Here is a 13,048-nt window from a genome sequence, read left to right as displayed (position 1 = left end):
TTTTCATTCTATAAAATGATAAAAGGAATAGAAGATAGTAGAATATATGATGTTGTTATGTGCCATTGATTCACCTGTGACTCATAGTGACCCTTTGTACAACAACCCCAAACTCTGCTCTATCCTATGACAATCTTATTGTCTCTGACACACCTACCCCCATTACCCAGTCACTGAATCGATCCTTCTCATCGAGGGTCTTCCTCTCCTGCGCTGTCCCTCCACCCTCCCAAGCATGATGTCCCTCTCCAAGGACTGGTCGCTCCTTGCAACGTGTTCACAGTATGTCAGACGAAGCTTCAGAATCCTTGTCTCGAAGGAGCAGTCTGGTTTAACCTTCTCTAAGACAAAACTGTTTGTTTTCTTAGCAGTCCATGGTATACTCAATACTCTTCGCCAACACCACAGCTCAAAGGTATCAATTGTCTTTCTATCATCCTTAGAAGATATAATAATATATGATGTAATATACCTTCTGTATAGTCCCTGGGTACCACAGACTTTAAAAAAATCAGCTATTGGTCAAAAGGTCAGCAATTTGAACCTACCCAGAGGCACCTCAGCGGGTAAGCCTGGATGTTTGCTTCTGAAAGGTCATAACCTTGAAAACCCTGTGGAGCAGTGATACTCTGCATACATGGGCTATCTATGAGTCATAACAGACTCAATAGCAACTAACAACTATATACTTAATATGGACCATTGTTCAAACATAAAGAGCAATGAAGTTCTGGTAAATGTTACAGAGTAGTCAAATTTATATCTATGCATTTTGTGGTTGTGAGGTACTATTGAGTCAATTCACATTGACCCTGTGAACAAGAGTGAAACCCCACTCTTGTACTAAGACTCGTACAAGACTCTTGCCTTATGGCCTCTGTCACATTCCAGCCCCTTCTTATAATTGCTGTGAATCCATCTCATTGAGTGTCTTCCTTGCTTCCCCTGACCCTCCACCTTTCCCAACATGCTATCTTTTTCTAAGGACTGACTTCTCCTGACAACCTGCCTGAAGTATGTGAGACAAAGTCTCACCAGCCTTGCCTCTAAGGAGCATTTTATATTCACTTCCTTGAAAGCAGGCATAGTTGGCAGTCCATAGTGTATTCAGTATTCTTTGCCAACATAATTCAAAGGCATAAATTCTTCTTCGGTCTTTCACATGTATTTTACCACTGTAAAATCTTTGAAAACTAATGATAAAAGTATTTCCTGTCTACATCTGTGATTGTTAGGAGAGGCTATTCCTTGGAAAGGGACATCATACTAGGAATGGTGGAGGTCGGCAAAAGAGGAAGACTCTCCGTGAAACGGATTAACACAGTGACTACAGCAAAGGGCTTAAGTGTGTCAGAGATGATGAGGATGGCACAGGACAGGGCAGGGTTCAGATCTGTTGTTTAGAGTCACTATGAGTTGCTCTGAACTTGATGGCATTAACAACAACATCCCTGATATACATACAAAACAGTATGTATACAGATATTTATAGTTTTCAAATACGTTTGCTGAGGAAAGCAAGAAAGTTCAAATTAAGCACACTAAACATTAAACTCATGAAATTTTTAAAAAATTGCTATGTTGTTGTTATGTGCTGCTGAATCTGAACCAACTCACAGCTGACACTCCAGTGGGTTTTCAAGCTATAAATCACATTTGCTCATCTTTCTCCTGCAGAGCCGTGTGGTTTCAGACCCCGTGCCTTTGGCTTGGCAGCACAGTTCCTTACCCACTAGGCCACCAGAGCTCCCTAAAAAAGAAAATTATATAGGATAACTGAAAAAGGATAGAGAAAAAGTATCAAGATAAGGATAGAAGTCATGGAGATGCAATGCTAAAAACAAGAGAGATTAAGAAAAATGAAATCTTGTTCTTTGAAAAGATTAATATAATAGATTTTTTAAAAAGGAGAGAACACAAATAAAAAATGGCATACTTCTCCAGAAAAATCTGAGAACCACTGAACGGTACTTTTAAATAATAAAAACTATTTACTATTTTAAACTCAAAATAGACTGTTCATATTAGCATATATTTCTTCCTAAACTGAAACTTCATAACAGAGCAGTGCCAATGAAAATGATGTATGTTTTCCTGTGAGAGCAGATTTAATTAAATATGGATTAGTGGTTAGTGGCTTCCTGTGAAAGGCTGTGTAATTATTAGAAAAGAAAACTGCTCAACTGTGGCATTCCTGTGATGAATCTTTGTCTGAAACCTTTACTCATGGTAAGATATTTAAAATTTCTGTGGTGATTATGTTTCTGGAGGAACAAAATAACACAAATAATAGGGCGAGGAGAATACATCTGCTCCTCTACTTTAATCTGATGTGGAATAACTATAGCTTTTTGGGTGTTATTTATCTTTTTAGTTGCACTTACTGACATCAACTAATGAGTATCTGTGTTGGTTTTTACTATTGCTCTCTTTTGGCCATGCTTGATTTTGATTAGTTTCTTCTACTGGAGAGCTGAAAGATCCAGAGAAACTTAGAATTACTGATTTTTGACCCAAAAGGAAGTTATTTCCTCTACCTTACTAAAGAAACAATTACAACCCAGGCAGGTTAGAACTTCAATCACCTTCCTCTTTGTGTAATATTTCTCCCATTATATCAACTTTACTGTTATTGTTGATATGTGCTGTTGAGTCTCATGTCGTGCAACTCATAGCGACCCTATGTACAACAGCTCTGAAGGCTGCCCTGTTCTGAGCCAGTACCACTGACTCTGACACACTGGCCCCTATTGCCCCAGTTACTGTTATCAATCCATCTCATCCAGGATCTTCCTGTCCTGCACTGTCCCTCCACCCTTCCAAGCATGATGTCCTTGTCCAAGGACTGGTCCCTTCTGTCCATGTACCCAATGTATGTGAGACGGAGCTTCAAAATCCTAGCCTCTAAGGAGAAACCTAATTTCACCCTCTCCAAGACAGACTTAATTGTTTTGTTGGCAGTCCATGATATGTTCAAGACTCTTCTCCAGCACCACAACTCAAAGGCATTGATTCTTCTTCAACTTTTTAATACAAAGTTTTTTGTATTTTTGTTTATAAAATAGCCATAGAAGCATAGACATTTAAAAGGGAGATTAAGTCTCATAGTCACAGAATTCTTGGATAATCATGTATGTATGCATGCCATAATGAATTACTCCGTATCACTTCCAGATAGATTAAGGAAGTAAATGTAAATGATAAGACATTGAAAGTTCTTTAGAGGAAAACCTGCTACCTTCAGCTCTGAGTCAGTTACAAGTCTATAGCAATGACTGAAAGAAAGAGGGTTAATAACTTAGACAACATTGAAAAATTAAGAACTTTGAATTTGCTGTTTTAGTTTTTGGTTTTCTTGTGTTGCTTTTTTTTAGAGTACAAGTCTATACAGAGGAGCTTTGGTGGTTTAGTGGTAAGGAACTGCACTGCCAGTCCATAGGTCACACTGTTGGAGTCCACCAGTTGCTTCATGGGAAATAACATAAATTCAAACTGACTTGATGGCAACAAATTTGAGTTTGGATTCCCTCCCCCCGTTTGGGCCTAATCAAGCTATTCTAAAGTGGTTTACACATCATCTGTTATTGCAGGAAAATTCCTATTACTCTATATCTCATCAAATTTGGTCTTGTTAGAATTCGTAATTTGATGATTGGATAAGAGTATGTACTTCATTTGGATTTAATTTACATTTCTGTGACTAATTCTGAAGCTTCATCTGACATACTTTGGGCATGTTGCAAGGAGGGACCAGTCTTTGAGGAGGGATGTCATGCTTTGCACGGTGGAGATACAGTGTAAGAAAGGAAGACCCTCGATGAGATGGATTGATTCAGTGACCGGGCTAATAGGGGTAAGTGTGTCTGAGACAATAAGATTGGCACAGGATAAAGCTGACTGCTGGTACCAAGGGTATTTAACAAGGTAGTTTGTATAGATTTCCCCCTAGTTCCTAGGAGGATTATTCACAAAAATAATACTTTTAAAAATACTAATGTTGTTAGATAAGAGCACACTAGTGGGAGAAAGGGGAAGAGTAACCTCAAAAATGCCTCCAAAAATGTAGTTTGGTTTATATTTGAATTTGATTTTTGGATATGAGATAATATGGTGTTAAAGAACATTAAACTAGTTGTTGGTCAATACTGATACTCATTTCAAGCTTTCTGTATTGTGCTGTGTTCGTCCTTGCCTCTAATGTCATTATCCAATGTGTGAATTCTATGGGTCCTCCCAGATATAAATGTCATGACCCTACTCTAAATGAATTTTCCATTAATTGAAGGACTGCAATGATAATTAGCCACTAGGGCCCATTTGCAATACCCTCAACAATGCTATGCTGTTAGAGATTCTCATTTATATGATTTTGAATTGGGGAAGAATATAAATATGCTAAATCAAGAGGGCCTGAAACAGCTGATTGCCTAATACTATTTGTGAAGCCTAATTAAAAAGCAAACAGTCTTTCAGCACATTTTTTCCCTCTTGGTAATTTGAATCATATATCTGGTGAAGTGTACAACTGAACTGCAAAATAATTTATATATCAATGTGGCTGGAAAATAGTATGAACAATCATTTCTGGTTGAGAGAAACACAAATGGAAAGAAATCTGTGGAATTTTTTTTTTCAGTGTCCCCAGTACTGTGTAATTGTGGAAATTTCTTTTTCTCTTCCCAAGCTAAACTTCCTTCTGCTTTATTTATAAGTGTTACACATTTGAAATATATTGAGGTCACAAGGAAGAATTTTGGTTTATGGAGTAAGGAGGGAACTCTTTTCAGGTTAAATTTTTTTTTTAAGTATTTCTGATAGAGAAACTTCTGCACTATGTGTTATTCTTCTAGACAGAGGAAATATAAGCTTCATAGAAGAATCAGTGGTGGAAATTATGGTTGTACTGATTTTTAGTATTTATCTTTATTAATTTTATCCTGAAGGCACACATGGGCAAGGGACATTATTATTGCCCACATCATAATGATTGTACTGAGAACCAGTTCTCACCCTACATTTAGTTGGGTCTTTGGACCAGGCAAATTTTCCTTCTGAGTGCACAGGGTTCTTATGAGTTGGAGGGAGCAACAACATGTGAGAATACTGAATACCAACTAGTGGTGGTGATGGTGGTGGTGGTACTGTAGATGAAAAAAATGTGGGTATTTCTGTAGAAGGGAGAAGTATCTAGCTGCCTCCTAACCTTCTAAATTCAAATTCAGACTCTTTGCTGTGGAGTTGTCTCCACATACAGTGACTCTCTATTCAGTTTCTGAGGTCATAAATTGATTGGGAGGAAGGAGTTGTCTGTCTTCTTCCACAGAGTTGCTGATGAATTTCAACTGAAAGCTTGTCACACAGCCTTTGGGTTAGCAGAGCAACTATCTGAGGGACTGTGCCCTCAGAGGGTAAGACTTCTCCTTGAAGACAAGATGGAAAGGGTCCTGGGTTCTCTAACTCTGATGGTTGTTGTTGCTATGTACTATCCAATCGGAACCAACCCATAGCTGACCCTCCGGTAGGTTTTCAGAGGCAGTTAATTGAACAGGAGGAGACTGTCCAATCCTTCTTCTGCAGAGAAGTTGGTGCATTCTAAGCAAGTGCCTTCGGGATTGCATCACACCTTCTTACCACTCGGCCACCAAAGCTTCCTGCTGGAGTGTACTGTAAATAAATCTTTGCATGAGCCAGATGAGTCAATTATCTCCAGTTTTACAATCCAGTGATCTCTACAATCCAAAATCTTGGATCTTAATCTCTTCCCCTTGAAAAGTAAATGCCTTTCTAAAGTGAGGTCTCAAATTCTAACTATCAATACAGTTGTATTGACAGTGTCAATCTTTTGCTTCAGTCCTTTTGTTCATAGGACCCGTATGAGTCATGCTCATAAGACAATCAAAAACAACAACAACAATATCATGATGTTGCTTATTGGTCCAGTGGTAAAAAATTTGTTTTCTTGACATTAAGATGTCGTTAATATTGTAGGCTATATGTCTTTGATTTTCTGTAGCAAGTGCTTTAAGATCTCTTCACCTAGAGCAAGGTTGTGTCATCTGCCTAATGCAGGTTTTGATGAGTCCTCTTTTAATTCTAATTTCACATTTTCTTCACAGAGTTTCTCAAATGATTTGTTCTGCATACATACTGAATAGGTATGGAGAAAGGATATTACCTAGATGCACCCCTTCTTAATTTTAAACCATGAAGTGTTCCCCTGCTCTCTTTGCCGTTTGGTCTGGGGGTAAATTTCACATGAGCATGATTAAGTATTCTGGAATTCCAATTCTTTTCAATCTAACCATAATTTGTTATGATCCACACGGTCAAATGCCTTTGCATATTCAATAAAACCAAATGGACACTTCTGATAGATAAAAAAGATTGAAACTGTCAACAAGTTAATCTTATTTTATTCACAATCAGCACTTGATATCAGCAGTCAGGATGTCAGGATATGTATTACAGTAGGTAAGTTTGCAGTCAGTGACCTCTCCAAATTATTATTGTTGTTGTTAAGTGACATCGATTCGTACACGGCTCATAGCTACCCTAGGAATGAAAGACCTGAACATGTGCATAACTTTTGTCATTTCTCCACTGTCATAGAGTTTCTGGAGGCAAGCCATTTTGGAAGTGGATGCCACTCTTGCTTCCAAGCTTGTTTTAATCAGGGAGCTTCACCAAACACTGTCCACCATGGGTAACCATTATTACATTTAACGCATCAGTGTCACAGTATTTAGCATCACAGCAACCATGAGTTACTGCTATACAGCAAATGGACAGACCAGTGCTATACCACTTAGAAGAATGTTTGACCAAAAACAAAACCATGCCCAAGGGCCCAAATGCATTTTTAAATAGGAGGCTGAATCACATCATCTCACACCCATTAACGAGTCAACATTCCACCCTAATCTTCACCATAAGTAGCAAACAAACCTCTGTAGAACCAGCTGCTGCAGACGACTTCCAAACTGGATTCTGAATTATAGAGGAGCAATGACGTCAATTTAAGGACTAAGATACACCTGATTCAGGCCATGTGCTTTCTCATTCATTTGCTATACATCTGAAAGCTAGCCAATGAGTAAGGATTACAGAAGAAGAATTGATTTGAGCTTTGAGCTATGGTGTTGGAAAAGAGTACTGTTAACAATCTAAATCTCTTCATCATCCATTCTGATGCTGCCAATTGGTCCAGTGGTGAGAATCTTTGTCTTCTTGATATTGAGCCTCAATCCATACTGAAGGCTGCAGTCCTTGACCCTCTGCAACAAGTACATGAGGTCCTCCTAAGTTTCAGCAAGCAGGGTTGTGTCTCCTGTATAACGCAGATTGTTAATAGATCTTCCACCAATCCTGACAACACACTTCTCCTCATAGAGCCCAGCCTCTCAGAAAATCTGTTCTGCATACAGGTTGAAAAGATATGGAGATAGGACACATCCCTGGCATACACCTTTCCCAATTTTGAACCATGCAGTGTTTCCCTGCTCTGTTCTGACGACTGCCTCTTGGTCCAAGTATAGGTTTCACATTAGCATGATCAAGTTTTCTGGGATTCCCATTCTTCTCAATATCCCTAGTAACATGACCCCTTCTAAACCCAGCCTGGACTTCTGGAAGTTCTCTGCTGATAGGCTATTCCAGTCATTTTTAGATAATCTTCTGTAGAATCTTGCTTGCATGTGAAATCAACGATATTGTTCTATAGTTTCCACACTCTGTTGGGTCACCCTTCTTTGGAATGGGGACAAATATAGATCCCTTCCAGTCAGTTGGCCAAGTGGTTGTTCTCCAGATTTCTTGGCACAACTTGGTGAGCACATCCAGGGCAGCATTTGTGAGCTGAAATATGTCTATTGGTATACCATCTATTCCTGGGGCCTTATTTTTTGCTATTTCCTTCAAAGCAGCTTGAACTTCTTCTTTCATCACCATAGGCTCTTGCTCATATGTGATTTCACTAAATTCTTCTGTGTCTCCCAGTTCCTTTTGATACAGTGACTCAGTATATTCTTTCCATCTTCTTTTAATACTTCCTGGATCATTTAATATTCTGCCTAAAGGACCCTTGATGATAGCAATTCAAGGTTTGAATTTGTTCTTCAGTTCCTTGAGCTTAAGAAATGCTGAATGAGTTCAGCATTATGGGGGTGGACACACATTTGTGTGTGTGTGTGTGTGTGTGTGTGTGTGTGTGTGTGTGCGCGCACGCGCACGTGCTTTGTCATCTGTGAATTGTGGCTTTCTCCAGCAACCAATCTGAAATATATCAGAAGCAAAAAGAAAACTTCTAGAACTCAGATGCTACATTGCTCCTAGTAGTTCCTCAGCTTCCTAGCCAGTCAACTTTATTCCTTCTACTATGTAGACTCTTCTGTGTTTTATATATAATAATTTAGCTTTCTTAGCAGGAGAGATAGGGAGAAAGGCATCTGCTTCAGCTTTTTCTGGGCATCAAAATCAGATACTGTAACATACTGCATTTTCCCCCTGAAGTTGTACTGCCAACACAAAGGCAGGCAGTTCGAACCCACCATCTGCTCCACAAGAAAAAGATGAAGTCTCCTGCCTTTTGATGTACAGTCTCTAAAACCCACCGAATGCTCAGCTATGAGTCGATGGCACCTAACAACCTAACAACTCTGTTGTTACTACCAAGAGAAATGGGGGGAATGAGTCTTTTCTAACAAAGACCAATATTTAGACACACATCTATTCTCCTAAACAAGCTGAATGTCCTTCTTCAGGGATCTCTGCTGCCCAAACCACCACCAAGTCACTAATTAGGAAGCAAGAGCAGAACATTAGGGAAAAGTGGAGGGTGTGAACTTTGGGGGAAGAGGAAAACCTTGTGTGGCAGTGCTTTGTCAGCCCTTTTTAAAAAGCAACACTTCTTCTTACACGGCAGCGGATAGTAAGAAAAAGAAATACATTTAGGGAGACACTGGGGGAGGGAGAAAGCAGAGGCACGGTGGTTCGCTGTGGGCCGCCCTACCCTCCTCTTCACGGCTGCTGAGGCCTCCGGGAGCCTTTTATCTGTGTTAGTTGTAAACGTGCAGCCCACGCACCAGCACTGGGTCTACTGGGAAACTCCTCCTCCCACCCCACCCACAAACCTGCTAGCAGGGACCATGGGGGACATGAAGCTGGAGTTCCTTTCCCTTCTACAGTGCAAAGAAGATGCCGAGGAGTGGACCTATCTTATGAGACAAGAAATGCAGGAAATTTTACCCTGATTGGTTTTAGGCCCGTATTCTTCTGCTATGAAAAGCAAGCTATCTATACTACAGAAATATGAAATAACCCATGTAATATGCATCAGACAAAATATCGAAGCAAAGTTTATTAAACCAAACTTTGAACATTTAGATACTTTGTCTTGGATCTTGCAGATAAAGATTATATAATACGGCTTTTCCCAATGACTAAAGAGTTTAATGATGGGAGCTTACAAAGTGGAGGAACAGTTCTTGTCCATGGAAATGCAGCAATCTCTGGGAGTGCTGCCTTTGTTATTACATACATTATGGAAACATTTGGAATGAAGTACAGAGGTGCATTTGCTTATGTTCACGAAAGAAGATTTTGTATTAATCCTACTGCTGGATTTGTCCATCAACTTCAGGAATATGAGGCATTTATTAGCAAAATTAACAATACAGATGATGTCACGACTACAGATAGATCATTATCTGTTCATTCTGGTACAACAGGCCACTTGAGGAGAATGTGTGAAGAAGGAGAGGAGTTTGGAAACATGTAAGTGGCAACCGCACAGAATGACTCACTCAAAACCAGCATTCTAGAAGATGCAGATTTCTATTGAAACACAGAAAATACGAAAAAAAAAATGTGAAATGATAAGAAAACAAGTGGTTGTTTTTCAATTATATGTTGCTTCCAAACATATTTCTCTATCTTGCTGAGCAACCTTTTAAGAAGATTTTGGACTTCTGAAATAGATGGCACTGATGATTTTAGTCTTTTACCTTTATAATTTTATTATAAACCAAGAATTTTGGACTTGCAAAGAGGTATTATTGTAATAATGCACTTTTCATTTTTGAAATATATTTGTATGATTATAGTTACTACTTTAAAGAAAATTCAAGTTTGGGGGGATTTGTTTATAAAATTTGGGTAATTTATAATAAGAATTTACTAAAGTTTGCTAAAATTCATTTTGTCTTCTATATATTCCATTTTAAAAATAATTTTTGCAGTTCAATTTCTTTTTTTTAATTACTATTATTAATGTTAATAAAAATTTACAGAGACTTTAAATTTCCATTTATTCATTGTTGCACTTTTCTCCCTGCCCACCACTCCCCCTGTGCCCCGTGCGCTCTTCTCTTTGAAAAGTAAAGGAAAAATTCTTTCATTGTTATACAATCCCTCCAGTCCACTGTGCGGCCTTCATTCTGGAATAGTTCAATTTTATGATGGAGCATCTTGCAGAAACATTAAAATACAGGAGTTTGCTAAAAAAATACATTTAGTAGAAAGTGGGCTTTGGGGGGCATATAAAACTTTATAACAATCGACATACTACTTATTACAGCCATTATAGTCAAAAGATGGAAAAAACTTAAGTGCTTGTCTTAGTGGTCTAGTCCTGCTACAATATGGACACCATGTCTTGGAGAAGGTGTAGTCAGAATGCTCCTTGGAGGGAAGAATGACCCAGCTTTGTCCCTTTGGGCATGTTACTAGAAGAGGCTATTCCTTGGAGAAGGACATCATACTTGGAAAGGCAAGGGGGTGGTGAAAAAGAAGAAGACTCTCGTCCAGGTGAATTGACACAGTGACTGCAGCAGTGAGTGCAAGTGTGTCAGAGTTTGTGAGGCTGGCACAAGATAGGACAGGGTTCAGATCTGTTGTTCATAGGGTTGCTATGAGACATACTTAACTTGATGGCACTTATCAACAATAACCACTAGAAGATGACTTTAACAAATAATTTTGTTTGTTCATAATAAAGGAAGCTAGAAGTTAAAATTGAGTGTGCTAGGTCAAGGGGAAGACTTTCTTCCTCTATTGACCTATAGTTTAGGACAAGGGATGCTGTCTCCTTTCAGCATTTGTAGACTCCAGATTTCTGTGTCTTGGCATCAACTTTACCTCTGAATCTAAAAGTTCTCAATACAGGGATCTGGGTCCAAAAGACTTAGGCTACTTCCAACTTCTCTTTCTTGGTAGTAATAATTCCTGCTAATCTCTGATGCCTTTTTAAAGTACTTCTATATCTCAAAAGATATTGACTCCAGATATACTCCAATGCCTCATTAACATTCCTAATATTCCTGTCCTTAATCAAACTTCATTAACAGTGAGGCTTTCAAAGATATAATCACATCAGAGCACAAAATGGAAGATAACTACAAAGTACTGAAAACCATTTAGTGCAATGGAGAAGTGGGTAAAAAAAATGTGGTATAAATGGAATACATATTATGAAGCCATGAAGAAAGCTGAGTTCCCAAAGCATCTTGGAACATGGATGAATCCAGAAGACACTATATTGAGTGAAAGAAACAAAAAAAAAAATCTCTGCCATTGAATAAGTTACAATTCATTGTGACTTTCTGTTATGTTTCTGAGACTGTAAATACTGAGCGAGAGGAAAATTCCACAGAGCTGCTAGTTGAAGTGGAACCCAGAGATGAGGCACTTCTGAGTTAACAAAAACTAGCTACAAATTAAGTCATGAAACTATTCCTGAATTAAGAAGCCAACCAAGAAGAAAAAATAGTGTTGTTGTTGTTATGTGCCGTCGAGTCGTCTGTGACTATGTACTACAGCCCTAAACTGCGCTCTATCCTGTGCCAATCTCATTGCCTCTGACACACCCATCCCGATTACCCTAGTCACTGAATCAATCCACCTCATAAAGGGTCTTCCCCTCCTGCACTGTCCCTCTACTCTACCCAGCATGATGTCCCTCTCTAAAGACCTGTCTCTCCTTACAATATGTCCAAAGTATGTCAGGCGAAGCCCCAGAATCCTTGCCTCCAAGGAGTAGCCTGGTTTAACCCTCTCTAGGATGAATCTGTTTGTTTTCTTGGCAGTCCATGGTACATTCAATACTCTTCTCCACTAGTCATTGTCCAACTCTCTGATGTATAACAAGTGATTGCAAAAACCATGGCCTGTATCAGGCGCACCTTAGTCTCCAGAGAGACATCGTTGCTCTTGAATACTTTAGAGAGGTCCCTAACCGCAGACTTTCCCATCGCATTATGTTTTTTGATTTCCTGGCTACTGGTGCCAAGAGTGTCAGTTTTAGAAAATGAAAACATCTATGTACACAGAATCCAACATTCACTCAGGGCCATCAGGGGTTGAGAGAGGAGGAGATGGTAGATTGTAGTCACTCCTTTACCAAGGTCTCACCTAACATGAAAGAAATGTGCAGAGCTTAACCAGGTAACTTATGTCTCTAGGTTATACATGCAAAAAAGTGTTTATAAACGCTATTATTCCAGACGAGCTCTTGTGGCCTAGTGGCAAGAAGCTGCACTGCAATCCCAGAGATGTGAGGTTCGAATCCACCAGGTGCTTTGCTGAAGAAGGAGGCACAATCTCCTCCTGTACCATTCAGATCTGATTTGACAGTACACACATTTAAGAAAAACTATATAAAAAAACACGTTATTATTCCATTTACAATACAATAAAATATTCTTTTAAAAGACTTTGTATACTTTCTTTTTTCCAAAACCTTTTTCTCCAAATAAATAGAAGGGGGGGAAAAATCTTTTTCTATCATTCATCTTTTTTTATTCACATTTTTACTTAATATGACCAGGTATAGGTTCTATTAAAATCCAAGGATACGATAAAGATAAGTTATAAACTTAAAGTTAGGATTAATGGTTACTACTATCCAAACTCACATAACTAATGGAGTAATAAACAGCATCAATCTTCATGTTCAATAGCTCTTCCTTGGTTAACCTGACTCTTCTAGCCGAGGTTCAATGAGTGATGGATGGTTTGATGCTTGGAGTTGAATGGATACAACTTTTGAAAGTCT

The 13,048-nt window shown here is 38.8% G+C and overlaps 1 pseudogene; it reads left to right on the top strand.

Annotated features, from left to right (window-relative positions):
- Positions 1-9,143: 9,143 nt before the first annotated feature.
- Positions 9,144-9,838, top strand: LOC102845588 (annotated as a pseudogene).
- The last annotated feature ends 3,210 nt before the right edge of the window (positions 9,839-13,048 follow it).

Source organism: Elephantulus edwardii, unplaced genomic scaffold (assembly GCF_000299155.1).
Source record: "Elephantulus edwardii isolate Elephantulus edwardi_28Jun2011 unplaced genomic scaffold, EleEdw1.0 scaffold00082, whole genome shotgun sequence".
NCBI classification, from domain to species: domain Eukaryota; kingdom Metazoa; phylum Chordata; class Mammalia; order Macroscelidea; family Macroscelididae; genus Elephantulus; species Elephantulus edwardii.
Note: the sequence above shows the minus strand (reverse complement) of the source record. Positions and strands in the feature narration are given on the sequence as shown.